Source organism: Urocitellus parryii, chromosome 11 (assembly GCF_045843805.1).
Source record: "Urocitellus parryii isolate mUroPar1 chromosome 11, mUroPar1.hap1, whole genome shotgun sequence".
Lineage (NCBI taxonomy): Eukaryota > Metazoa > Chordata > Mammalia > Rodentia > Sciuridae > Urocitellus > Urocitellus parryii.
This window is the reverse complement of record NC_135541.1, coordinates 75,293,299-75,308,570: the sequence shown is the minus strand read 5'-3', so window position 1 is coordinate 75,308,570 and position 15,272 is coordinate 75,293,299.

Genomic DNA, 15,272 nt, shown 5'->3' with positions numbered 1-15,272 from the left:
TATAATCTCAATTTCCTGATAGGAGAACCAACACCAGAGATATTAGGAGATTGCTCACTGATTAGAATCTGGGTATCTAGTTTTAAAACTCAGGCAGATAAGGAGGAAGAGTACTACAGAAAGAGGGAGAATATGAAAAATTGGGGAAGCATGGGAGATCTCAGCATGTTCCCAGGAAACACAAGCTCTTGGAATTCAATGCCAATATGTAAATAGCAGCAGAAGCTGAGGGCATTAAATTAGTCAGGGATTATGAAAAATAAATATGGCACACTAAATTATGTAGACTCTACTCAGGAGGAGATGAGAAAACAAGGAAGGATTTTAAGCAATGGAATGAGGAGATCAAAGGCTTAGAAGTAAGAGGCAGAGGGCTGGGGTTGTGGCTCAGTGGTAGAGTGATCATCTAGCACGTGCAAGGAGCTGGGTTCAATCCTCAGCACCACATAAAAATAAATAAATAAAGGTGTGTGTCCAACTAAAATATATATTAAAAAAAAGAAAAAGAAATAGGAGGCAGAGCAACTTTTTATGAGACGGCAAGGGCTAGTATTATTGAGATCAAGAGTTCTGAAGTCAGACAAACTGCCACTTATCATGACCTTAGGAAAGAGAACATCTTTGAGCAAGAGCCTCCTCATCTGTAAAATGAATATAATAATAGGGTTTAGGAAAATACGAAAAGAACACAGGCCAGTATCTGATACTGTATTTCAGATCTAGGAGGCATTCAATAAATGCTAGAAGTTATTTTGTTGTTTATTGCTGTTATTATTGTGATACAAATACATTGAGACCTGGTTTAGGTCTTCTTGAAGGAAGAACTTGTCTAATATACTTACTGATACTCTTTTACTTAAGCTGTTTAGAAATAAAGCCACTGCTGCTTGATTTGTTCAGGCCTAATAAATTATTCTACATCAAAACAGCAAGTCCGAGGGCCACAGGAGAGCTAAGTTTTAGAAATAACATTAGATTAAGTGTTTGGCATATCAAATATTTCTTGTGTCCCTACTGTATGTTTAACACTATATAAAGATATATATGTTTTTTTTAGTTAAAATATTCTCTCCTTTCAGTGATGACTAGCAGAAGGAAGCTAGCTCACCGGGGGTGTGCCCTTGATGGGAATATTGGAACCCTGACTTCATCCTCCTTCTCTTTGCTTCCTGGCTGTCATGAGGTGAACAGTTTCCTCTGCCATGTGTTCCTACTTTAATAAACTACCTCACCACAGCCCTCCAAACAATGGGTCAACCACCCTCATCTGAAATCTCCAAGATTGTAAACCAAAATAAACCCTTCCTCCTTTTCATTTAAAAAAGGTGAATCTCCTTTCATGAGGAGTCAAAAGTCTACAATACATTTTTTTGGGTGATTTCTTTCACTCTGGACCCCTGGTATTCTCTCTTATTTACAACCTTATACTCACCCTGAGCTATTTACACTACTGCTAAGAAGTAACCTTGGTTTCCCCACTCTATTGCCCCTTTTGAACTACCTCCTTGCCTGGCTACTTGAGCTGATGCATCAGATTACACTTTGTGTGATCTTAACCTGCTCTGGGTATACTTGCCCTGGTTCCAAGACACCTTGCTACTATACTGAAATTAAACCAGTTCTCTCAATAGCTGGTACTAAAATTCTTGTCAGAGGAAAACACCCTAACAAATCATTATATGTAGATAATTCTAGAGAACTGGAGCTAGTAAGAGGTGTATAACAACAAAGGAACTATTCTACACCAGAAATCTTGGGGGTGTGGAAAAGCACTGGGGATCAGAGAGAAAAGAGATGGAAGCTAGAGTAACTTCAGAGTATGTCTGAAATACTCCTTAACATATATAATATTCTAAGTTATTTGTATTTCTTTAATGTCCCTCTTTGCTCCCAAATTGTCAGTAAGCTTTCCACTACCCCTAAATTCTCATACCTCCCCAGGATGCATGAATGAGTGGAGGAAGCAGTGAGGTTAAGAGGAGAAATATCGTGGCACAGGGCCAAGTTATACCGCTAAATCAGAACAATGAGATAGTCCATAAACCAAACCCAGTAGTAAAGGTCAAGGTAATGCTAAAATCAGATGCCCAGAAAATGGACAGGATATCTCAGGATGTGTTGTACTTTATAAGAGTTGCATAACAACTCTTATTTACTTAAAAAACAAAGCAGATGATTCCAGCTGATATCTGGGTCACGATTTCCTCAGAGTCATTGACTAATTGGCATACTTTTAGGTCTGCCTTGCCAAAATCTCTAACATCCATTCCCCAAAGCTAGCCACCATTATCATAGTTGTGGTTACTTCTACAGTTTTCCTGGGATCAACAAATATTTGCTTTAAATTACCTGGTAGTAAATAGGTCAGGTTTTGTAGACCAGATGATTAGAGTTAGTCAACACCTAATGCCTGGAGACAACTATAGACAACACATAAGTATGGTTGTGTTTCAATAAAACTTATTTACCAAAGCAGGCAGTAGGACTTCTGCCCTGTCCCTTCTGTTCTCCACATTGTAGTCAATTGCTATTTCTAAATGTCACTCTTTTGTTAAACACTTGAATAACTTCCCATTATTCTTAGAATGAAGTACCAATTCTTTAACTGGGTAAACAAATTTCATCCCATTAGCCTCCTGTATAACTCAGAAGCTCTGTGAGAACTTAAACTGGTCTGTCATTCATTGGCATATTGCAAAGTGCTCAATAAATGATGAATAAGTGAATTCTTGAACTATGAGTAGGTTAAAAAAAAAAAACAAGGACAAATCTGAACGTGGAGGGGACTTTTGAAAGCTAAGTGGTAGAGAATAAACTGAGATTACTTGAACAGTTCCATTTAACCTAAAGTCTACTGCTAGAGCACTTTCTGTTTGCTTTTGTGGCTTACACAGAAGGTTAGGAAACATACATCTCTACACCTTTCTAATGCATTGACCAATATAAAGTATATTTGGTAATTTCCCTCTCAAAATGAACTTGACTTGCCTGTCTGACCAATATTCACATTTTAAATGTAATGTAGCAGGCATATTCTATGTACCAGGCCTACAGGCTTTAATTTTTTAGTTCTCCTTCAATCCCCGCAATAACACTATGTGAGTCTTCCTTTTATTAATCTCATTTACAGTTGATAAAATTAAGACCTAAAAAGTCAAGAAGTGTGCCAAAGAAACAGAACAAGTGGCAGAACCAATACTGAAGGAAGAAAATCTGACTCCAGAGCTCAAGTTTGTAACCTCACTCTACTTTATAGTTATTCTAGGACATTATCTGTTTTATACCTCTCTGAACACTGTTCCTATACAACCCCAGAAATCTTCTATGAACTTCCTGCAACTTTCATCCTGAATCTCATAAACAGTGTGGTTGATTTCAACATACTCACAGCATTTAGTGAGTACAGTCATTGTGATTAGTGCTATTCAGGTATTACCTCGTCTTAACTTCACAGATATTAATTAAAAAGATAAGGTTATGTCCATTTTACTGAGGAGGAAATAGAAGCACAACAAAGTAAAATAATGTATTCAAAGTCACACAATTAGTAATCGAAGGAGCTAGAATTTAAATTCATGCAGTCATACTGACTTCCACAACTCACACTCCTAGTAAGAAGAGAACACATGTGGAAGGAGAAAACCCAGAGCATTCCTCAGTCCTTCTAAGATGAGCTGGAAGGTATAGTGAAGTTGAAAGGTTCAGACTTTAATTATCCTGGATGGGAAGTAAGGGGGGGGTGTCTTACATATATATTGCTGCATAATAAAGTATCACAGAAGTTAGTGGCTTCAACCAACACTTAGTATCTATTTCTAAAGGTCAGTTTTGGGCTTGACTTAACTGGGAGACTCTTCTGCTTACACCTGGACTCACTCATGTGACAGTCAGCTGGAAGCTTGGTGGAGGCTTGATGGTCTGAAGGTCTGCGGCACACGTGAGTATCTGACCTATGCAGCTGCAAAGGGTTCTCGTTCAGAAGGGGCCTGTGCTTTGTTTATTGTTTTGCTATTGCCATCTTTAATTTCTTAATGTTTATGGAACAAGGGGCTCCACTGGGCCTAGCAAAGTATGTTTCCAGTACTGTTGGCTGTTGCTATAGGTTATCAGCTTGGCATGTTTCTTTATATAACCTCTCAATCACGGTGACACCAGCCCATGTTTCTTCATGATTATAAGACCTTTGGAAGACAGTGAGAGCAAAGCCTCTCAAGGTCTAGGCTCAAAATTCCCATATCATCACTTCTACTGCATTTATTCACCAAAGGAAGTTACAGGCCAACCCAGACACAAGAAAGTGGAGAATCTGGGGTCCACCCCTTGATAGGAAGAATAGGAAAGTCACATGGCAAAGAGGCCTTGTTATGGTTTAGATATGAGGTATCCCCCAGCTCATGTGTGAGACAATGCAAGAAAGTTTAGAGTTGAATTAATTGTGTTATGAGTGTCTTGACCTAGCCAGTGCATCATAGAATTAACTGAGGATGTGCCATTTGGGTATATATTTTGTCCTTGTTGAGCAAAACTTGCTTTCTTGCATTCTCTCTCTCTCTCTCTCTCTCTCTCTCTCTCTCTCTCTTCCTGGCGCCATGTTCCCAGATGCTTTCCTTCCCTACATTGTTCTGCCATGATGTCCTGCCTCACCTCGAGCTCTAAGGATTAGAGTTGGCTATCTATGGAGTGGTGAAAAACCACCCTCTATCTCAGAGCAAAGCCTGTCCAAGAAAGGGACATGACCTTTGTCCTTGGAAAAACCCACAGATCACTCCTAAGCACATTCCCACCCTGCTAAGTTGTTTATATACAAATAACAGGAGAGATCTGCTGCCCCAGGTGTCCCTGACTCAGTCAGGCTAGGTGGAGATCCATAGCAGCCCCCTAGCAGCCACCAATCAGCATGAGACAGGGAAATACCTGGGATGCCAGATGACCCTCCCAGTAGTTTATGGTGGTTGATAACATATTGGGAAACCATGTAGTTCAGCATGTACACCCCTCTTGGCTTAAACCAATCAGTTCAAACCAATACCCCTTTTGCACTGACCAATCACCCCTACCCAACTTGTTCCCGCCAGTGAATGTGCTAATCATGTTTTAGAGTTGTTATTTGATTTTCCTGCGGTGTGTGATGATTTGCTATGATGTATGTGAAGTCCCTGCCCTCTCCAGAGAATGTATAAAAATGCTGCAAACCCTGGGCTCGGGGCCTCTCAGCGTCACCAGTTGCTGTGTGTGCACGGGGAGGACCGAGCTAGCTCGCAATAAACACCTGTTTTCTGCTTACATCGATCTTGGGTCTCTGGTGGTCTTTGGGGGTCCTGAATTTGAGCATAACACTGGGACCTCTGAAATGATGAGCCCCCAAATAAACTTTTCCTTTTCTAATTATTCTCGTCAGGTCTTTGGGTTGCAACAGCAAAAAAAAAAAAAAAAAAAACAAACCTGACTAAAATAGGCTTATAGAGAAGAATGGAACAAGTTTGTGAACATACAATGTACCACAGAAAAGATACATGTTTATGGAGAAATGAAATGAAATAATTTCTTTTTGCACTATTGTGGTTAAAGTAAATCCATGAGAAAGAATTCCATATTTGGATAGTATAGGCCTAGAGAATAAAAGAGAAGAAATTTCCATTTGAAAAGAAAAACATGGGAAATGGGCAGCAATCTGTAGTCTTTAGTTTAATTAATTAATTATTTTATTTTATTTTATTTTATTTTTTTGTTCTTCTTTCCAGGCAAAAATCCTTTGCCTGGCCTTGGAAGTTCCTTGAATAACTCATCTAGATGCCTTTGTTATGCTTTCAAGTTCCCTGGATTCTACCTTCTGGGAGGCTCTTCCTTGCTGATTATTTTCAAAGTACAAAAGTGAAATGGATATAGAAGAGTAGCTTTCCTGGAAACAGCTTTAGAATATGAACAATAGCTGGCTTTCACATGTTAGGCTAGTGGCGTTTTTTAGCAATACAATTTCCTCAAAAGCATAGCCTTCTATTACTTGTTTCCAGTTCCTTACAGGGTAATCCCCAACTTACAATGGTTCAATTTATAATTTGTGTGTGTGTGTATGTGTGTGTGTGTGTGTGTGGGGGGTGCTGGGGATTGAACCCAGGGCCTTTCGAATGCAACACAGTTACTCTATGAACTGAGCCCAGACCCTAACTTATAATTTTTTGACTGTACAATGGTGTTAAAGCTATTAATACTTTGAAGAAATTGTATTTCTAATTTTGACCTTTTCCTGAGCTAGTAATATGTGGTACAATGTTCTCTTGTGATGTTGCTGGGCACAGGCAGCCAGTCATGGCTCCCTTTTGGCCACTTGATCACAATGGGAAACAGTTGATAGAGACCTACAGTGTAGATGTTCAGTATAATTAACAGTTTGAATCTGGAATGTGCTCATTTTTTGAAGGCTTGATCCCCAGAGGGTGGCACTCTGGGAAGTGGTGGAGACTTCAAGAAGTGTGGCCTAGTCGGACAAAGTAGGTCACTGAGGATGTGCCCTTTGATAAGTATGTTTTGTCCTCTGTCTCTTCTTTGCTTTTCTGGACACCATGAGACGAACAGCTCAAGATTTTACCACAAGATTCCCACCATGGTATTCTACTTCTCTAAAAGCCCCAAAGTAATAGGACCAGATGACTATGCACACAAATAGGTTGGGCATATAAAATGCATTTCCCAACTTATGACATTTTTCAACTTAACAATGGTTTTCTCTAGATGCAGCCCCCTTCATGATTCAGGACATCTGCCCAGGACCCATACCCAAAGTTCTTTTCTGAACCTACCTCTTAAACATGCCTATCCTGTAGCTTCTATGAACTATTCATTCCTCTTCCTATTGTGTCAATGGTGGCTACTTTCATATAATCTTTAAAAAATAAGTGAGGCAACACTCTTAATCTGATCTTTACTGGGTCGTGGATCAGAAAACAATACCCCCATGACTGGAACTTTGACTTGCCAAAAAATCTTAGAAGTTGCCTCAGAATCAAGGTCTCTCTGAGGTCCTCTTGCTTCCCTCCTCCTACCACAGGGAAAGGCTTTCCCCAAACTTCCCTTGTCATCCTGACTGGCTCCACCAAGATAGGGATAGAAATTGCCTTCCAAATGCTTACGGAAATTTCATTAACCAGAAAGACTAAAACTAGTATCACAGGGAGGAAGACTAGAAAGTCAAACATCACATCTAGAGCCCAGAATGTTGTCCAAGGCCATTATCTATTCTTCTGACCACATTAATCTTTTCTAAAAATAAATTTACTATTCCTTTAATATCACCTATATTCCTACTTCCTTCTTTCCTATAAAGAGGGTATTTAAGCTTCAACTATCTTACCTTCTCTTTGAGTCTCTGTCTTTGTGTTCCGCATATTTATAAATTTTGTATGCTTTTTCCTGTTAATCTATTGCCAATTTATTTCATGCACTAAAATTATCATATCATCAGATGAAACTTTCCTGCACCTACAAATCTTTATCTCTTTTTTTGACTGAAGAATGTCAATGGGAGAACTTTAATAAAGTCTTTGGCATAGGAGTCTTACCTTCTCTTTAGATTTTTCAACCCTACACAGTCAAAATCCTTTATTTCCTTTCATTCATGCTTGTAAACCCAGCATTTCTTATGTGAACTCATTTCTTGAAAAACCTTGCTGAATTTAGCACAGAGAAAAAAAAATTGATACACCTAAACTCTGGTTCTTTTCAAAGGCTTCTCGTGGAGGTCAGTCATAGAAGGAATGTGATCAGCCTTACAAGTTAGATAGGTGAGATTTTTACCAAATATTATGGCAATGGCAAACAAGGACCCCTAGTTTTCCAGCCTGACAGATGTTTCCTCACTGCCAATTGTCTGACTGCTTAGGCAATGTTTTTTGTTCTTGAGTTTTGATATAAGTTCTCCATTGCCAGGTTATGTATTATTCAGAGCAAAGGCTATGCTACTATAAGAAAGAGACACCAGAATTCAGTGACATCAAGAAAATGTAAGATTCCTTTCAACATAACAGTAGGGCCTGGACTGGCAGGGCAACTTTTCTATGAGGTTCTTTCATCTTCTTTTCTGCCCTCTCCTAGAATGTCTTCTTCATCTTCCTGGTTGCAGTTGGTCATAGACATGCCCATGAAGGAGAAAGAAAGAAAGAAAGCCATCTTCCTTTAAAAAGGTAAAGTAAAAATTTCATTCATTGTTTCTAGTTCCATTGGTAAGAACTCATCCAAAAAAACTCATGTAGCTGCCATAGAAGGATAAGAAATGTAGTCTTCAGATAAGTGAACATGTGAGGAGCTGTTAGAGTCTGTAAACAAGTCAGGATGGCACCTGGTATTTTGCCAGAGAAATGTTAGAGTTCGTAAACAAGTCTGGATGGTGCCTGGCAAAATGCCAGAGGGAGTGGTTTGAGAAGTAACAAAATCGAGCCATTAAGTGTGGAGATTCCTTATTGGTTGACTGATGTATCTAGTTTATGCTAATTAAGATAAGCTGTGCAAAATGTATAAATAGCTCTGTTGTCCTACAATAAAGGGCTCCTACTCCTGCTGTATCAATCTACACAAGTTGTTCGTCACCACCCCCCCCCCACACACACACACACACTGGTTATTCTGCTGCAGCCGGACCGGGCAACGAGCAAGAAAAGAAGAATAGATTTTGAGGTGATAAACATTAGTCTGCCATAAAAAGTGAGCAGAAAAAGATACTCAAGGTAAATAAATCTTAGAAATACAAAGAGCAGAGGGAGAAAATAAGGATTTTGTTTTTGAGAAGCAAAGAGAATAAAGGTCTGAAAAAATATATGGCAAAATCCATCTGGTGCGTACCCAAATTTCCATGTGATTATTTTTAGTACTTTTGGAAATATAATTTACAATTTTTTTATTTCAAGGAAAATAGAAAAAAATGCTTGAGAAGAATAACAAGATACAGGAGCTGGGGTTATGGTACAGTGGTAGAGTGCTTGCCTAGCATGTGCGAGGCACTGGGTTCGATTCTCAGCACCACATGTAAATAAGTGAACAAAATAAATGCCAACATCTAAAAAACATTTTAAAAAAGAATAACAAGATATAACAACAATGGTATGAAGAAAATCAAAAGCAAATGGAATAATTATAAGTTATTGGAACAAAAAAATTTAAGAAAAAAAATTTTAATTGCCTGAGACAAGAAAGAAGAGAAAGTGTTCTTTAAATTTGAAACTCTAGATGCTACTGGAAAATAATTATGGCAGAAGCTAGATATCAGTGAATTGAGAAGAGAAAATAAACAAGGAAAATGAAACTGCAAGTATAGACTAGTGATTTTTAAGAACATTGGCTTTCAACAAAAGAAAGAGGATGATAACTAGTTACGGCTAGTTTCACTTACATGTGGACTCAGATGTCTGAGTACCACCCCATAGGACTGAGTTGGGGCAACCAGTCCTAAAGACTAGGATGGCCCACACTGTGTGTGTGTGTGTGTGTGTGTGTGTGTGTGTGTGTGTGTGTGTGTCTGTGTGTGTGTAAAAAGTGTGCATATTGAGCAGCTGAAAGTACACAATACTCTGCATCTTAGGCTGGTAACCTTTCCAAATTTAAGAATTGCTATTGGATGTGGGATTTGTATGAGATCTTAAAACCACACCTTCTCAATTTCATAGTCAGTTACTGCCACTCCTGTGTGAAATAGATGGCTTGTTCCCTGGAGAAACAGGGGATTCAAGTGAGGTGTGAGAATAAAGAAGGATCAGAAACACCTTAGTCATAGCTGCAGTGTGGGAAAAGGCCTTCCCCTTTAGAACATCAATTAGATGGGAGTGCAACAAATGAATGAGTCTGAATGGAGAAAAGGAATATGAATCAGCTATAGTAAAACTTACAAACTTCCAGTACCTCTTGTCTGGCAGACTAAACTGGATATGTGATCACCTTCCATTCAAAGCTCCCATCAGAAGAGATATAAAGCCAACAAATTCTAATAAAATTAGTGCTATTTCTTCAACGTGGCAGGGAAAGCAGGAATCCCTTGTTCTTACATGTTAAGCCCCAAATTCCTTTAAGAAATATCAATTCATAGAGAAAGGATTGGATTGAGTTGTCTCTGAGGGAACTGAATGCGTCTGATAGCAGTGTGACATTCTAAGTGACAAAGCTTGCAGTGGAAAAAGGGCTGAACCACCACTGAGAGGTTCACCTTTGACTTTATTCATAAGACCTGGGCCCATATCCTCTGGAATCCCTAAGACTGAATACTTAGATGAAGTCTGAATACTCATTCAAGTGAAGTCTGGGCCATTATGATAACGAAGAGCAGACCAAGGAATGAGACCTCCTTTGGTGGGAGGTAAATGTTTCTGAAGAAGATAGACAAGGCCACCAATCTGAGAGCTTTGGAAGAAAGAAATGCAAGGCTGGGGGAAGTATTCAGGGAGTAAATGAAATGTTCTCCTTGTGAAGCCTGGGTCTGGCAGGTGCCTCTCTCGAGTGGTTTGTCACCCCTTTTAGAAAGACTGCTGGAAAAACGTGGTTCAGGATGACTCTCTCTCAACATCTGAAATACCGTTTTGCTCCATGCTCAGCAGAAGGCTTCAAATTCATGACAAAGTCCAACTGCATAAAAATAGACTTAACAGTAGAAAAGCACTCTGGCAAATAGGGAGAAGGTGTGGTTAAAGACTGCAGTGCCATCTACATGTGGTTGAGCTGTGTAGTTCAAAGGAATTATGCTGAGCCAGACTGATGAAGGGATGGTTTTATTGATTTTGCTTTTATTTTTTTTTTAATGGGAAAGACTTAAGCTTATTTTATAGGCTAAGTGTAAAGACAGAGTGAGAGTCAGTGGTTCAAGATTGAGGGCAGAGCATAATTGAAGGAAGAAAGACATAGTTGTTCCACAGTTCTATTAGGAAATATTTTTAAAATATTACAAAGTATTAGGATTTTCTGGGTTCATTAACATTATCTTTTCACTTATCCAAAACAAAATCAGCAAAGAGCCCACCTGAATATGGTATATTTTAACTTTAGAAAATAGCTAAATCACCTGAGATTTTTTTTTAAATGTCAGTAAATTAACAAGCCTATTTTTAATAAATTGAGAAGGAATTCACAATGATTAGGACACCTAACATTTACTCATGAGAAATAGGATATTGAATACTTCATGGAAGAAGAAACCAAGTTAAATTCAGGATACAGGAAGAGTTATCTATCCATTTGTAAAATATATTCATTGGTTATTTACACAAAACCTCTGAGATAGCACTAACCTTTAAATGGACCCATCTGCAAATTTCATTTTTCTTATTCTTCTTTCTGTAAAATGTTTTCTGCACCAAGGATGTTGCCCAAGAATCACTGTATCCTAAAGCCACTAGATGACCATAATACATCCACAGGAAGTCAAATCAAAGCACCAGGAGAGTTGATTGAGCATGGGAAAGTCTCCATTTTCTTACCTATCAAAGGGAATGATAATAGTGTTCAAGTTCTTAAGATGGCTCTGAGAGGTGGTTGAAGAAGTACATGCTTGCTAGATGGTAGGCAATGTATTATTATATCTTTGAATTTCACACTTGCCATACTTTTTCTTTATAAAGTTAAGGAATAACAAAAAGTCAAATGAGAATGAAGGCACAACTTTTGCATTCCTATCAAGGACAAAAAAGCCTTGAGGGGAAGGAAGGATTGGAGAAAATCAATTCCATGGACTACAGAGGCAAGCAGTGCTTCTTGCAGAAATATTGTTTCTTGATTTACGGGTCAAAAACTGAAAAGTCTGATAACTTGAAAAATTAAAGCCACTATAGTAATTGTCATTAATGAACAATGTAATGTGTATGGGACTTCCAATGATAGGGAATGTATTTTAAATAAGATTTCAATGTCTTGTTATAAATGGACATAAAGTGAGAAAGAATAAAATTATGCTGTCTTAATCATTCACTATAAATTCACCTTAAATAAGGTTTGACATAATATAGACATAATTAATAGACCTATAAATATGTAGTATCCTTTTGGAGTACACTTGGAGAAAAAGCTAGAAAAAGGAAAAGTAATTCTTTACTGGAATGTTAAAAAGCCACTTAAAAAAAACTTTTTCCTCCTAATTTTATAAATGAATAGTCAAATATAGTAAATAAAACCATATTTCTACCATGCTTTTTTTTATTATTTAGCACAGTAGCTGGTATAAATATAAAATGAAGAGTTTTAATGATACTGTGGATGATAAAAATGTGAACAATAACTAAGATTGAATCCCATTTCTATCAATTCCTAGGGTCATGATTCAGAACAAAGATCATGATCTTTCTGAACCTCAATGTCTTCATTTGTAAAAGGAGGACAACAGTATCTATCTCACAGCATTGTTGTGAAAATTAAATGAGTTACTTCATGTTCTAAGTGCTTGGCACATAATAACCATACAATTTAATACAGCTATTATAAGTATTGAATAATTGCCTTAGGCTTCAAGGGTAGCATTCAAGGAGTCCTGGAAAAGGCTGTGATGCAGATATTAGTATATTTAATAAGTCAAAAATCTTGGCTATAATTAAGATTTTTTTGAATTATACTGGGATGATTTCTGTCACCTTATCTGATCCAATGTACCAGAAATCTTCAATAGTGAGGGGTATAATCAATAGTCCTGGTGGTCACATGGTTCTAGTTCTGTCTCTGACCCAGACTAAGAACCCAGCTTTATCCTACCTTGTCATGGGTAGGCATTATATTGATCAAAGTGGTCTCCCTGGTTGTTGCAAAAAAAAAAAAAAAAAAAGGACTTCAGTCTTCTTTGTCCATGTTTTTCTGCCTTTATTAGGACTGATGGTCGAATTCTGATGGAATAGGGGCCTAGCTTACAGGACCCCTAGCAGCCCACACTCCCTGGAAGCCCAGGGGTGGGGTGGCCTTTCTCTAGGAGGTCTTGTCAAGAGGCCAGTGCTTCATACAGTGAGGCTCATTGTTAAGTCACTGCTTGGGTGTTAACTGTTATTACCTTTCCTGTATACCCAGTAGCTATTCTAGTACACAGCATGTAGTATCTCTTGGAGAGGCCATTTGTTTCTCACACCCCCACAGGAGGTGGGAAAGGCTTCCAAACCTTTTCTCCTTCTCTCAAAAACTCCAGTTCCTTTGAAGTTTTTGTCACATAGTTGTACACCCTTGGATTAGTCAGTGTCCCCGATAGGATACAGATAGCACAATGATATTAGGTTAATTTAAGGATGATTTAATAAAGGCATAATTTACAAAGGTATGAATGGGGTAGGGAAAGTACAAGCAATAGTGAATGCAGTATCCCAGGGCCAGTAACAATGGAGCTAGTATCACTTTGGAGACAGAAGGAACAAAGGAAGTGCTGGGACCCAGAAGGAGAGGTATGTATAGAGAAAGCCATGGAAAGAGCAGAGACCTTAAGTTCAGGGATATAACCTTCCCTCTCGAAAATCTTCTGCTAAAGATCCCCACTGGCCAAACCCAGCCAGATGCAGAGAAACCTGTTGATTTTAGTCCACTGATTTCAGCTAACATGGCATGAGTTGGGAAGACAAGCATGGAGAATCGATCTGGTGGGACAAATGGCCCTATGCTCTTCTTGTTTGCTGTCAGAGCTCCTAGCTTATTATCATCCTTTCCACCCATCAGATACCCCTATTGATGTTTTTCATTCATTCTAACAGTCATACCATAAATACTACACTCCTCCACCTCTACTCTCCCATCTTTACTTCCTATTACACCCACAGAAATTTTCACACACCTCACTCCCTTGAAAAGAACTTTCTCTCTCTCTCTAGTGTCCCACTTGTCAAAATTCTAATTGTTTAAAGCCAATTATGTGTCTTTTCCATTGGGGGGAAATACGTAAAATTATGCTGATTGACTTCTCAGTACATTTGTTATCACAAGCTTCAAATGAACACTTTAATATTATCCTGGTCCTGGGGAGTATGCCAATTATTCAAGATTTATTACTTTACACCTTTGCTCTCTTCAAGCCTCCCACACTCTACACCCCCCAGTCTCCACACTCTCCTGTATTTACCACCAATTCTACAAAATCCTTTGTATCTTCACCCATGCCCATGACCTCTATCCTTACCGTTGAATAAGAGTCACTCCTTCTATCAGTCTCATCATCAACAAACACTGCTATGTCAAGAAAATCCCATCTTATAAAATAAGTTTTCTCAATTTCAAATTCTCCTCCATATTCCATCCAATTCCACCCTGTTGTCCATCAAAGAAAAGCTTGGAACAACATTCTAGAGAAACTTCTGATTGTCTTCACCCCCCATTCTCTCTTCTGCTCGTGGTGCATCACTACCATGCTCTGCTTTCCATCCCCACCATTCCATGGAATGATGCTTTTTAAATCCACAGTGACTAACCTGCTCCCAAGTTATCTAATATCACCTTTCAGGAACAGGTGACATAATTGACTGCAGTCTCATTCCTAAATCATTTTCCCTTCTTAGTTTTTGTGGATACCATTCTTTTCTGTTTTTTTTTTTCTCTTATCTCCCTGGTTTTCCTTCTGCATCTTCTCTGCGGCCTCAATGTCTTCTTACTAAATCTCAAAATGTTAGCAACCCCAGTCTCATCTTTATCCTGTGCTATCCAATACAGTTTCGACAACCCACATGTATCTGTTCAAATTTAAAATAATGTAAGTAAAGTGATATTGAAAGTCAGTTACTTGATTGCAACAGCCATATTTCAAGAGCTCGATAGTCACATGTATATCACATATAACACAGATATAAAACATTTTCATCAACAATTGTACATGACTGTCCTAAACTCTTTCTTCAGGTTATCTTACCCTACTCCATAGCTTTAAATACTATCTGTATACTAATAAATTCTAAATTTATACCTTCATGTCTGACTCAAGCTTCAGATATATACATAAAATTGCCCATTTAATATAATCACTTGGATTTCTAACAGGCTCTTCAGACTAAAATCCAAAACAGAACACTTCATTTTCATCCTTTCCTCCTTTCCCCACAGAAGTTTAGTTTTACTCCAGTCCATCTATTAGCAAATTATACCATCTAACCATTTCTAAAGCCAAAATATCCACAAGTCATCTTGATTTCTCCCTTTTCTTCATCTCCAGTATCTAACCCATTAACAAGTCTTATTGACTCCACCCATAAAATGAGTCTCAAATTTGCCCTCTTCTACCTCCACTGTCATCTCCCTCGTCCAAGATTCTTGGCTGGGTTACTGCCCTACTTATACTATATCCCTTGTGCCTA